At 36.9% G+C, this 13,045-nt stretch overlaps 1 protein-coding gene and 1 pseudogene across 5 annotated transcripts in view; both read right to left on the bottom strand.

Moving 5' to 3' along the window:
- Positions 1-13,045, bottom strand: part of RNGTT (RNA guanylyltransferase and 5'-phosphatase) — a 334,659-nt gene that overhangs the window by 37,131 nt on the left and 284,483 nt on the right. The gene's annotated exons all lie outside the window — the stretch shown is intronic.
- On the bottom strand, positions 2,438-5,803 carry LOC702228 (heterogeneous nuclear ribonucleoprotein Q pseudogene; annotated as a pseudogene). 2 transcript variants are annotated; one of them, XR_013416297.1, is made up of 2 exons: positions 5,697-5,803; positions 3,846-5,536 (listed from the first exon to the last, which is right to left on the bottom strand). The product of XR_013416297.1 is annotated as a heterogeneous nuclear ribonucleoprotein Q pseudogene, transcript variant X2 (transcript). The 2 variants fall into 2 exon arrangements; XR_001444362.3 differs by having other exon boundaries at positions 2,438-5,803.

Genomic DNA, 13,045 nt, shown 5'->3' with positions numbered 1-13,045 from the left:
AGTTCCTTTCAACATACCACACTGCTTCCCTTTTGCTTCTTCACAGATAACTACATAGCATGCAGTTTAAGGACAATTCTATCTAGTATCTTCCTCATCTTGCTACATTACTGACAAAATTTAGAAAAGAATACTACAAGAGAATATCAAGAACTCTGAAAAAGGTGGAACTAGGTTAAAATCTTGAATCAGATGTTTTTGATAAATGTGCATTGGGCTCCATACTTCACAATCCTTATGTTATTCAATTTTTAAGCAAGGTAACCTGAAGCACAGTGCTCAGAATCTGCCAGATGGTGGCTGCTGGGACTGAATGAGTTAACACATACAAACCATTTGGTAGACATGGGGGCACTCAACTTGGTTAGTTTGCTTTCCTGTTAATTTCCTGGAGTTATTCTGCACCCAATTTATGTAGAAAAGTATGATAATACATCACATAAACAGAAGAATTTTCTTCCATTCCCTCTCCTTCAACTAAACAAGAAAATAGAACTAAAGAAATAAATGCCATTCAGTTCACTCTTATTCAATATATTCTTTAGCATAAAACTATTAATGGTAGTAAATGAAGAAAAATAATAAACTATTCGGTTTATTTTCATTCTGTTGTTCCAATTCAGACTGAATTGGAAAAGGCTGGCTATTCCATGAGGTTACTTATGAAGTAAAACATGGCTTTGAAACAGAGTGCTTGGAGCTCAAAATGTCTTGAGTTAGAGATCTATGTCACAGATGTAACTCCTGAGCAGTGCCCCCACACAACTTACGCTTTCTGGAAATGTATACCAAATTCCAGAGAGCCAGAGTCCCTGAAACAAATATTCAAAGGAATACCCTGTGGTTTTAGTTATTTGCTTGCTCGGTTTCTTGTGGCATGTCATAATTTCTCATGTGAATGAAACATGTAAAAAGAAAGTGCATCTGAGAATCCTAATGATCTGGATCCCAAGATGATAAAAAAGGCTCCATCTGCAATGGTTTGTAACTGCTTTAGGGGAGAGGGATGATTGTGGTGAAGAAATATTATTTTAAAAAATGACTTTTATGAGGCTGGTATTGTGCTAGGTGCTTTATCCACACAACTCCATACAATTCCTAAAGTAATTCTAAGAAGTGCATATTGCCATTCCCATTATGGACAAAAAGCCAAGGCATACCAACTACTACTGAGTTGAATGAGAACCCCACCAGGGTTTTCTAGTTCTAAAGTTTGTCCTAAGGATTAGACTGCTTTTCAGTTGGATGACAAATCACCCTTGTGCATTTTAATAGGTTCATTAAAAAATTTCCATGAAGATTTTGGACATAAACCTGTGTCAAACCAGCCTGCCACCTCACTCACAATGGAATCTAAGCAAAAAAGCACATGAGCGAAAACAAACTAAAAAACTGAAGAGTTCTATTCTTTCAGATAAGACATACTTTTTCTCTAATCTGCCAAATTTCTCTACTGGTTAGATAGTATGAGCAGTTTTCTCACAGGAAATCTCTTGTATTTATAGCAAGCTAATTACTTTTTAGACGTGATTGTCATATGTATGTGGATGGTTTTAGAATTCAATTCCATCAAAAGCTGGAAAATTAATTCATGCCTCATCCCATGCAAGCCTCATGTTTTAAGAGATTAAAAGCCACTGCAAAGACCTATTACCATGGCATTTCTGAAGTCTACTCTTAACTAAGAAATCCATTAATCAGCTTTTATGGATGATCTATTATCTCTAAGACAGAGGGTATCTTTGTTGTGATAAGTTCAATGTTCTACTTAATTGTAAAGAAAATATGTTTATTAGAAAGAATAGTTATATGCTTTAAAGTTTAGATCAAAACAAAGTTGGCTTCTTAATCATGAGTGTACCACATTAAGACATAAAACAAAAGATTATAGAAAATAAAATATTCATTATTTTTATTTTATTTTAGTAAATCAGAGCTAGAATATTATTGGCTACAAAAAGTGAGATGTTAACTCTGGTCTCCTACCAGTTAAACAGTTAAACTTTACTATCTTTACAGATGTTTTAAATATACACTTTCCTTAAAAACTGCAGTATGTTATTTACTACACAATAACTTTTCTCTCAAGAGGGAAATGTAAGCAACATTTGAAAACTTCAATTTGTTCAAATATGTAACTGTCTGCTAAGCCTCATATTTTGTATCAGCCAAACTGAATTATATAACTTTTGGTAATGTTAAACAAGATTTTAAATTATTACCAATTTTGACTGTTACTCTATTTTTTTCAGTTAAATATGGTAATACATTTCAAAAATGATGTCAAAGATGTAACTTTACTACAGCAAATATTAGAACAGACATTTGGTAGAATCAACAGATGATGCATCCATGAATAACTTTTTTTTTTTTTTAATGACACATAAAAAAAATAAAAACTTTATTACAAAAATAAGTTACACTCGCCTCCAGCTTACAGTATAAAACAATTTTATTTGCAGGAATGCAAAATGATTGTTTGCCATGAGCATTTTGAACATATGACATGTCTAATTTTCTTGTTAAATTTGCATTTACTGGGGAACTGGTGTGTATAAAATCTTAATTAAGTATAAGCTCTGATCTTCATCGTGGTGCCTATTGGGTATGTGATATAACTGCAGTATCCCTTTGGGGAAGGGGAGAGGGGATTTCTTTACACCAAGTCCTAATGAAACTATAATTTTCAGTTTTTACTTTAAGCTATCAACTCAGGACTTGGCAAAAAAATTTTTGAGGGTGATTCAATAGAGGATGCTTCACCACTGAACACTCACTGTCAAGGTGCTTTAGAAAATTAAAAACATAGCACAAATGATTGTACTCTACTCTACAAGTTATCATGACCTGCATAAGAAATGGAAAGCTGATTCACATGTTTACTGTGATCAGCAGTAAGAAATGCACTAATGAAACATACCTTTTACCTAAAAAGCTAAACTACAGCCATATACTAATTTCTATGATTTATGAAAAAACTTCAAAATATCCAAATGTCAGGCTTCGCTGTACAATTGTCAGTTTTAGTCTGACTTTTTATAAAGGGACACTGCAGTATTTAGTACAAGTTCGGATGCACTTTTTTGAACATCTGATGTCTTACAAAAGTAACATCTTGCTAAACTATTATACATCCAAATAACTACAATATCTGAAGAAGCAAGGCTGCTTTTTCAGCCACAAAATACGACAAAAGCAAGGCCTGTTATGATGGTCATGAGGAAGTCTTACAAGCCTCTGAAACTAAAGGCAACTAAGAATGTTACATTTGGTATATTAAAATCTTACCCTCATATCATATTTAACAAGCCTTGCTTTTATCTACAAAGATTTTCTATGTACAGTACAGACAGGGTATAGTTCAATCCTCTGCTACTGAGGTAGTTAACCAACCCTTTTAAAAAGGTTCTGAAAAGAACCACTATCTGGAATGCCTGACTAACCAGCTCTGATGATTACACCTGAAACTGCATATCTGAACACAATTCAAAAGTGATTACTATAAAAAAGATATAGACAATCATGATTAACCTTGGTGAGCAGAAATAAAATTTAAGGATACCATCAGTGGCATTCATCTATACCACTGCAATAAAATTTAAATGCACAAATTCAAGAGAATATTTCAAAATACCACTGTTGGGATCCTTAATTTAAAAAAGGGGAAAAATCTACTTAGAGCAGATTTTTAAAAGAACTTTATTCTTTATTAAGATACCATGCTAGGAGTTATGAAGGATTTCTGTTGGAACACATTTTGAAAATAGAGTAGCTTTAGTTTAATAACTTGCACTGCAGAGAAAATTGTTAAAGAAATTCATATCAAAGTCCAAGTATTAGTTCAATGTCCCGTATTTGATTCCATGATCTTCATAGGAAGGTCTTCTGCAATAGAATATGCTCCTATACAGCCGAGATATTTAAGGTTGCTTGATTTCCTTACCATTACTCCACTGCAAGCTTCTGGTGTAATCCCACATAGCAAGTCAGTCTTCATTGTAACAGGTCAGGACCGGCCTCGACCCCTTTTCCCTGCCCGCGGCCTCTTTGTTGTTGGGCACCTCCTCTCGCACCTCGAACGCCTCTTGCTGATCCAGGACCTCCTCTCTGTGAATAACCGGCTCTACCGCGGGGAGGAGCAGCCCCACGACCTCTGGATGGAGCAGCACCCCTTGCTCCTCTACCACCCCTTCCTCTAGCTCCAACTTGAAAATCTTCATAACCATAGTATGGATCTTCATATCCACCACGATAGTTATGGTAATCATAGCCATAATAATCATCATAATCTTCATATCCATAATAATCTGGAGGATATCCATAACCACCTCTACCTCCACGCCCTCGACCTCTTGTTGGAGGGGGCATATGAGGTGGACCATAATAGTAGTAATCGTCATACATTTGATTTTTTGCTGCTTGCCTCTGAGCTTTTCTTTCTTTCCTTTTCTGATCTGGTGGCTTGGCAAAAACAATTTCAATATTTTCTCCCTCCAAGTCTTTGCCATTCATTTCTTCCATAGCCTTGACAGCACCACCTCGTTCATCAAAATGAATGAATGCATAATCTTTTAACTTCTTCACTCGTTCCAGTTTCCCAAACTGACTAAATGCCTTTTCTAAAATCTCTTCTGTTACAGTATTGGCAAGGTTGCGTACAAACAGCACTTTTACCTTTGCCATAACCTCAGGATCAGGATCTTCTATAGGATCAGCCCATTCAAGAGTTCCAACATTCCCCCAGACCTTGACTTTACCACTCATTAACCTACGCCTTGCCTGGGCAGCTGTTTTGTGATCTTCATATTCAAGAAAGCAAAAGCCTCTGTTTTTTTTCTTGTCATCCGGTTGGTGGTATAAAATGACGTCTGTAAGACCCTCTGTTACTTTGCTAAATTCTTCAAGAATCTGTTCCTTGGTTTTACTCTTAGGAATAGAGCCCACAAAAAGCCTATTGTTGGCAACCGAGATGCAGACACCAATGTGTTTTCCAGAACGAATTTCATGATTATTATACAGTTTAACAGCCTCCTGAGCTGCTTCTTTTGTACAGAAAGTGACAAACGCATAACCTCTATTGAGACCAGTGAGTGGATCCATCATTAGACGAAGATCCCATATAGGTCCAGCTTTCTCAAATAAAGGAACAAGTTCATCCTCAAATAGATCTCTTGGGATCTTTCCCACAAATATCTCAGTGCCAACAGAAGGCTGCTGACCTGAATAAACGGAATCTGGAGGTGGTCCCCCATACTTCCTCTGTCCAGTGGTCACATCAAGTGTGTAGCCTGTTCTTTCCAAGAGTGCCTTAATTTTTGCCTCATCTGGTCCTTTACTAGAGTCTGCTACTTTGGTCCCTTGTTTTTCTCTCTGCCTATAAGTCTTCATGACTCCACATAAAAAGGCACTTTTGTTCTGAACATGAGAGCGATCACTGTCTTTAAACTGTTGAAGAACTGCCAATGCACCGTCTTCATTGAATTCTTTTAAAGCTTCAATAGCTCTTTCATCTAAATCACTATGTGCAACTAGCCCTGCAACGTAAATTTCATCTAGTTTTTCAGCAACTTTCTGTGGTAAACCAGCATCAAGCAATGTCTGAAAATTTTCTGAATGGATAACTGCAGAAGTAGTATCCATGGGCTCTTCAGTACCATTTCCATTAACATGTTCTGTAGCCATGTTTCCAGAGATCTCCCCGTTGGGCTGAGGCGGAGGAATCCTGTCCGATGGTATCGGGTTGCGGGAAACGCGTGCTCGCTGCTCCCTGTGTCCGGCGCGAGTGGAGCTGTTGTAAAATGGCGGCCGAAGCTCACGCCGCTGGCAGCAAACCCGATCCAGTTCCACTCGCCTCCGAGCGCGCTCCCGGTGCCAACTTTTTTTTATTTTAGAGGAGGTAACATCTATTTCTTCTTCTACATTGAGTCCCTCTAAAGCATGTGACACTATTATAATAAAGGCCTTAAGCAGTTACAAGGCTTTTAAAATAAGTAACCCAAAAAAGTTTAATAGGCTTTTAAGACTACTCATCAGCATACAGTCCACCTACTATTCATATACCTCAGTCTGTGAGATACATACTTCCTCACTTCAAACGTGAAAAATTTCAGTGGCAAGTAAAGATATACACAGGCAAAATCTCACAAAGTAAATAAGAATACAAGAACAAATAAGATTTCACAGGCAGTTTACAAGCACTTGCCAAGTAAGTGGCATAAATCATACCTACTCCCAAATAAAAAGGAATGCTCCTGTCCAGAAATTGGCTCATACTTCCCTTACGGTTCTTGCTGTATTACTCTCTGTTTTGTAGCTATTTGTACACACATCTCCTTGGAAGGATAGATTTTTACGATTTTCATTTCTGAATCCCACCACAATACTGAAAAATGCCTAGTACTTTGTAAGTGCTCAATAGATGTTTATTTGAAAACCTGAATGAGTGATTAATGACAATAAAGAGGATGAAGACAGCAGCCACACTCAGAGCCAGGTACTGTTCTAAGTACCTTCACATGCATTAAGGAATTTATTTATTTGTTTTCCCTTTGTATCTCTACAAATGAGGAAACTAAGGCAGAGAGAGAAAAAAATAGTTTGTCCCCACTCATCTAACTCCTTCATATCCTTCAATTCTTGGCTTAAAAATAACTTCAGTCAGGGAGGCCTTCTGTGACTCATGAGACAGGGCTAGGTACCCTTGCCCTCCATCTGAAGAGTCCCGTTATGTTCCTTATCATTATGTTAGTATTTATAATACTTATATTATATAATATATAATTATATGAGAAGTATATGTATTTAATATTATATATAAATATATAATGTATATAATACATATGTTATATGAAGTATAATGAATACTTCAATCCTGAAGTATTTATTCAATTAGCAGCCCTGCGCAGTAGACAGTAAACTCCACGAAAGCAGGGACCACTTCAGTCCTATTCACCACTTGCATCCCAATGCCTATCAAAGGACTTGGCACATAAAGGTGCTTAATGAATGTCAGTTTAACGAGTGAATGATGCATAACCCGTGGTAGGTATTCATTAAATGTCATTTATTGAGCAATAAAGCCTGGTGCAGTGGCTCATGCCTGTAATCCCAGCACTTTGGGAGGCCAAGGCGGGAGGATATCTTCAGCTCAGGAGTTTGAGACCAACATAGGCAGCATAGTGAGACCCTGTCTCTACGAAAAAAAAAAAAAAAATCCAGGCATGGTGGCATGTGCCTGTAGTCCCAGCTACTCGAGAGGCTGAGGTAGGAAGATCTATTGAGCCTGGGAGATAGTGCAGTGAACTATGATCACATCACTGCACTCCAGCCTGGGTGACACAGCGAGATCTTGTCTAAAAAAAAAAAAGGAGCAACAAAAATAACTGGATCTGAGGTGATGTTGAAATTGTCAATTTAACTGCCCAGTAGGCAGCTGAAGATTTAAAACTGAGGTTTTAGAGAAGAATGAGGATTGAGGATTAGAGGTAAAGAATTAAGAGTCATCTGCATATTATTATTCCAGTTACAAACGAACATGACAAAGCTGTGACATTACAGTTCACCTGTTTCTGAATATGTATTACATGTATATTCAGGAGAACTTAACACTATATATTTACATTGTAAGCTCCAAAAATAAAAATTTGGATAAGGTCCCTATTAATGGAAAAAAGTAGATGAAACTGTTCTTTAAGAGATTCCTCTGCAGAGTATAATAAGCTGCTTGGGTTATTTTCATACCTAATAATATATTGCTTCTATGAGAGTCCCTAGAATCTGCCATTAGCATGTTTCCGGTTGGATAAAAAGCTCTCAGTTCACATTAATACTGCTGTGTTTTTTAAGATGACCAGCCGGGCGCGGTGGCTCACACCTGTAATCCCAGTACTTTGGGAGGCTGAGGCGGGTGGATCGCAAGGTCAGGAGTTTGAGACCAGACTGGCCAAGATGGTGAAACCCTATCTCTATTAAAAATACAAAAATTAGCTGGGCACGGGGGCAGGCACCTGTAATCCCAGCTACTTGGGAGGGTGAGGCAGGAGAATCATTTGAAACCATGAAGCGGAGGTTGCAGTGAGCTGAGATGGCACCACTGCACTCTAGCCTGGGCAACAGAGCGAGAGTCTAAAAAAAGAAAAAAAATTAACCATGGTGAAGCTGAAATATACTGTAAGCATGATTACATACCATAAACACTCAGGTACCACAGATGAGCTCTGTGTTGTAGAGACAAGCAAAGGATCTAAATCTGCAGAATGACTTAATAGAGAAATGTGGATTACAAATCACACTACACTATTACTGCTAAAACAAAAGTGAAAATTTCAGTAAAGCACTGACAGACAAAATAGAAAGCAGAACTGATTCAGTCATTTGGGTGGAGAGACTTGAATTTACAAATGAGTACAAGCTAAGTTGGAAAGAGAAGTATTTTAAGTTTAAACCTGTTTTTCATCACTTGGTATGGCTGTGAGTGGCAGTAACAAAGACTCCAGCTGCTGCCACAGTGAAGAAAGGGAGATTTTTGAGTAAGGGCAGCAGACTCATTGAAGGAAAGAAACCACTGTAAATGAAACAACAGTCTTTCTGAGCATAACTGCAGCTGCTTTTTGTCTTCTTGGGTGTATTCACACATACACAGCCAGTATACAGCAGCATCACATTCAAATATTTACGATCACAGGAGAAGTATACGTATTTAAAAGAAATAAAAAGTAAGTCTGTAGGTCCTTTAAACATACAACCACTGGCACTACCAGTGTGTGATACTGCCTTAAGGAACACACAGAAGAATTAGCTAACTTGTCATTTCAGAGAGAGAGAGAGAGAGAGAGAGAGAGAGAGAGAGAGAGAGAGAGAGAGAGAGAGACAGAAAGAGAGAGAGAATAGGAATGTAATGTCAGTGAATCAAAGTACTATATCTTTCTCCAGGAGGGTGTAGAGATACCTTTAGGCTCACAGGTCAAAGCTTATGAGTGTATACAATAGGATGCAAGGAACTGTCAGAATCTGACCTTGAGAAATGACAGCTGGCAGCAAATCACTAACTACAAAAATATACTAATCATGGGCCACTTTTCAAGGCAGTAACTGACTTAAGAGACATTTAACAAATCCTGAGGCCACTGCTTTATTAAAGCACAGGGCAAAAGCCTAAGATGATAACCAAAATAAGTGTTATATAAATTACAGAACACTTTAAGAAGGTAGGGATACTTCTAATATATCAAAGGGAAAATTTTACATAAATGCTTGCTTTAAAAAGCTGCAGGGAAAATACTTCATTAACTGATGATATTGGATAACTGAAGTAAGTATATACAGTCTGACATTTCTATAGAGGTCCTTCTTTAAAATGTATTCTTGTATGTGCCGGCTCCCATGAAATACCTGACATTCTCAAATGAAAAATTTAAATCAGCAATATTTATACAAGAACAGTGTCATAAGAACAAAAAGGGTGGGGTTGGAAAGCCAGAAAAACCTGAGTTCTAATCTCAATTCCATGATTTGCTGATTTTATGACCATGGGCAAGTTATTTACCCTCTCTGAGTTTCCATTTTCTCATATGCAAATAAAAGCAATATTTACTTAGTAAGACTGCTATAAACACTAGAAGGTATAATATGTCTTAGGCACATAATATATGCTCAATAAAAATAATTATTCTATTTATAAAAATACTTTTTCTTCTATACCTAGTACAATTAAAGTCATGAATTCTATTTATGCCAGAGTTAAGTTTTAAAAAATTATCGTTGATCTCGACACAAATGTCTAACCTTGAAAATAATGTCAAAGATTATTATTTCCAAAAGGGAAGTACAAATGTGCCTCGACTTACAATAGGGTTACATCCTGCTTGGCCCACTGTAAGTTGAAAATATCATTAAGTCAAAAATGCATTTAATACACCTAACCTACCTAACCTTACAGCTTAGCATAGCCTACCTTAAATATGCTTAAGACACTTACATTAGCTTACATTTGGAAAAAAAAATCATCTAATATAAACCCTACTTTATACTTCCTGTTGACCAGGTCTGAAAAAGCAGCACACACACAAAAGAGAGCATAAATCCTATTTTATAATGAAGTGTTGAATGTCTCATATAGTTTACTGAATACAGTACTGAAAGGGAAAGAACGATTGTATGGGCACTGAAAGCACAGTTTCTACTGAATGTGTATTACTTTCATAACATCATAAATTGAAAAATCATAAGTTGAACCACTGAGGTTGGGGACCATCAGTGTTATATATTGAACCAGAAATATGCAAATTCTATTATAGGGCAGCTAACACCAGAGTACAAGTTTCTTCTTCCAAATTAACATGGAGAAACACTGAAAGAAATGTTTAATGGTAATAGTACACTACAGAAGCTAGATTTTTAGACTTATATGTTACTTATCGTTTATAAATAATAATTATTTTTAACTCAAACTCTTGATGCTATATTTTCAAAATTGTGAAGATAACTTTCTGAAGAAGCTGTGAATGTAATAACAAAGGGTAATTATCATCTTCAATGGGGAAAAGGGTGCAATGATCTGATTGCTCTTTCACAATGAAAATATGTACTGAACAAGATGGGCACAGTGGCTCATGCCTGTAATGCCAGCACTTTGGGAGGCCAAGACAGGTGACACTTGAAGCCAGGAGTTTGAGACCAGCCTGGGCAACATAGGGAGGCCTTGTCTCTACAAAAAATTAGCTGGGCATGGTGGCATGCACCTGTAGTCCCAGCTACTCAGGAGACTGAGGTGGGAGGATCACTTGAGCCTGGAAGTTTGAGGCTACAGTGATTGCACCTGCACTCCAGCCTAGGTGACAAAGCCAACACCCAGTTAAAAAAAAAAAAAAAAGAAGAAGAAAAGAAGGAAGGAAGAGAGAGAAGAGGGAGGGGAGGGGAGTGGAGTGGTGGTGGGGGGAGGGAAGGAAAAATATGCCCTGAACAAACTTGAACCAATCAATCTGTTCTATTTTTCCTGAATCAAATTCTCTTATGAAAAGTATGTCTAACAGACTTAGGCTTGATTTTAAACTCTTAAGACACAAAACAACGATGAAAATAACTGAAATAACAACTATAGAAAAGAAGAATCTTCCATGGCTTGAACTGTCAGATTCAAAGATATAATCAACCACATTAAGAAAGGATCTCTATGTTTGCATTCACTTCCTGTCACAAATAATAGCTCAACTTGAGCAGCAAGAGAACATCAGAAACAACAAATAGAAATACTAACTTCAACTATTTTTATATTAGTTCCATTTCTTTCTCTTAGAAACGAATACTTCAAATATTGTGAAGAAGATATAAAAATATTTTTACTACCTCACAGGTAGTAAGACTGTAAGACTTAGGAATCCAGGACCCTTTTGTTATCATCCATGGCAATGACCATTGATTATTAGTTGCTTTTTTAAGCTGGGGCCTAAAGAAGCCATCTGAATTACTGGTACAAATTACCAAGAAAATATCAGTACCCCTAGTATTAATTTAGAAATTGTTATGGTAGTCTGTATTGTTGTCAACATACATAATTTTTTTAAAAAAATTCTAACACCAATTTACCTCTTCATATCCTATTATCTCCCTATACAAACCTTTGCACCTACCCAACTATGCCTCTTATACCCCAGGCGAACAAAACTCCACTTTGCTTTCTCTATTTTCCTAAATTACCTGTCCATCCTTCTATCTCTACAGAGGCAGAGAAAGATAAAAACACACATGCATGCATTCACTCACAACCTACCATCCTCCCAATTGGTAGTACAAAACAGTTCTTGTTTCCTTTGTGAATCCTACCTCAACTGCCCCAGTTCCAGTCCACAGGTTTTCCTCAGCTTTTGACATTTATAACCAATTCTAGGCATCTGACACATCACATCCAACTTTGTGTTGTTAATTACCTTTTTACAGAGAGATTTCTTTGTAAATCAGGCTATGAGTCAGTTGAAGGCAGATAAAATATGTTACTAATCTTTATATGCCCAGTCTCCACCAAAGTGTCTTGTACATATGCAGTAAGTCCTGATTTACCATCAATAGGTTATTGGAAACTGCGACTTTAAGCAAAGCAATGTATAGCAGGTCCTTGAATAACATCATTTTGTTATAATGTTGGCAAGGAAAAAACTTGGTTTTGTTATATGTCATTTCTCTTAAAGTCACGGTTTCCAAGAACCTATCATTGATGTTAAGTGAGGACTTACTGTTTATTTAATGTTTGTATGTTTGTTTTTGACTAGCAGGTAAATTTTGAGACATGTAATGGACAAGAGAATAGTATGTATAGTCACAGAAAGAGGGACTGTAAACACATGTCATGCATTAGACACAAGTGGGTGTATGATGGGAGGGGAAAACACAATGGAAGGAATTTACGTTTGCTACAGTGGCAACAGTTCATTTTAATGTAAAAGTGGCCAAAATCAAATTAATGCAGCATAAAAAGGTTCTAAAAGCCATAAATAGGAGAATGAATTTGTGCCAGAGTATCAAGATACCCAAAATAAAGACTATCAAGGAATGGAAGGTTTTGAGGAGGAAAGTGATATAGACCTAGCCTAGGGCATTCAGAAGAGGGGGATGTTAACTGTCGTGGCCAACAGTGCTGACTGAAGGAGAGACCAGGCCTCAAGAAGACTGGACCAAGTAAGGGTATTCCTAGAACTCTAACATGAATGAATAGAATTCGAAAGAACAGAACTGTCTTTACCTTTTTCCTCCCAAACTATAATTTTTCATGATTTTACTGATTTATTAAATCATTCAAACCAGTAAAAGCACCTGAAAATCAGTGTCAGACTTTGCTTAAGATTTTACTTATTATGGATAAGAATGACTCCTAAAAGGGTCTGGGAGACTGCACAGAATAGCATGGAAGAGTTCATCACTAACAGTAACTTTTCCTCACTAATACAATTTCCACTTTTTCCTTGTGTGGCTACTCCTCTCTGGATATCTCCATTTAGTGACATTTAATGACCTAAATTACATGCACGTTACTTTACTTCATTCATTCTTTTGC

This window comes from Macaca mulatta, chromosome 4 (assembly GCF_049350105.2).
Source record: "Macaca mulatta isolate MMU2019108-1 chromosome 4, T2T-MMU8v2.0, whole genome shotgun sequence".
In the NCBI taxonomy this organism is placed as follows: Eukaryota; Metazoa; Chordata; class Mammalia; order Primates; family Cercopithecidae; genus Macaca; species Macaca mulatta.
The sequence above is the reverse complement of the archived record's forward strand: the minus strand, read 5'-3'. Positions and strand labels throughout refer to the sequence as shown.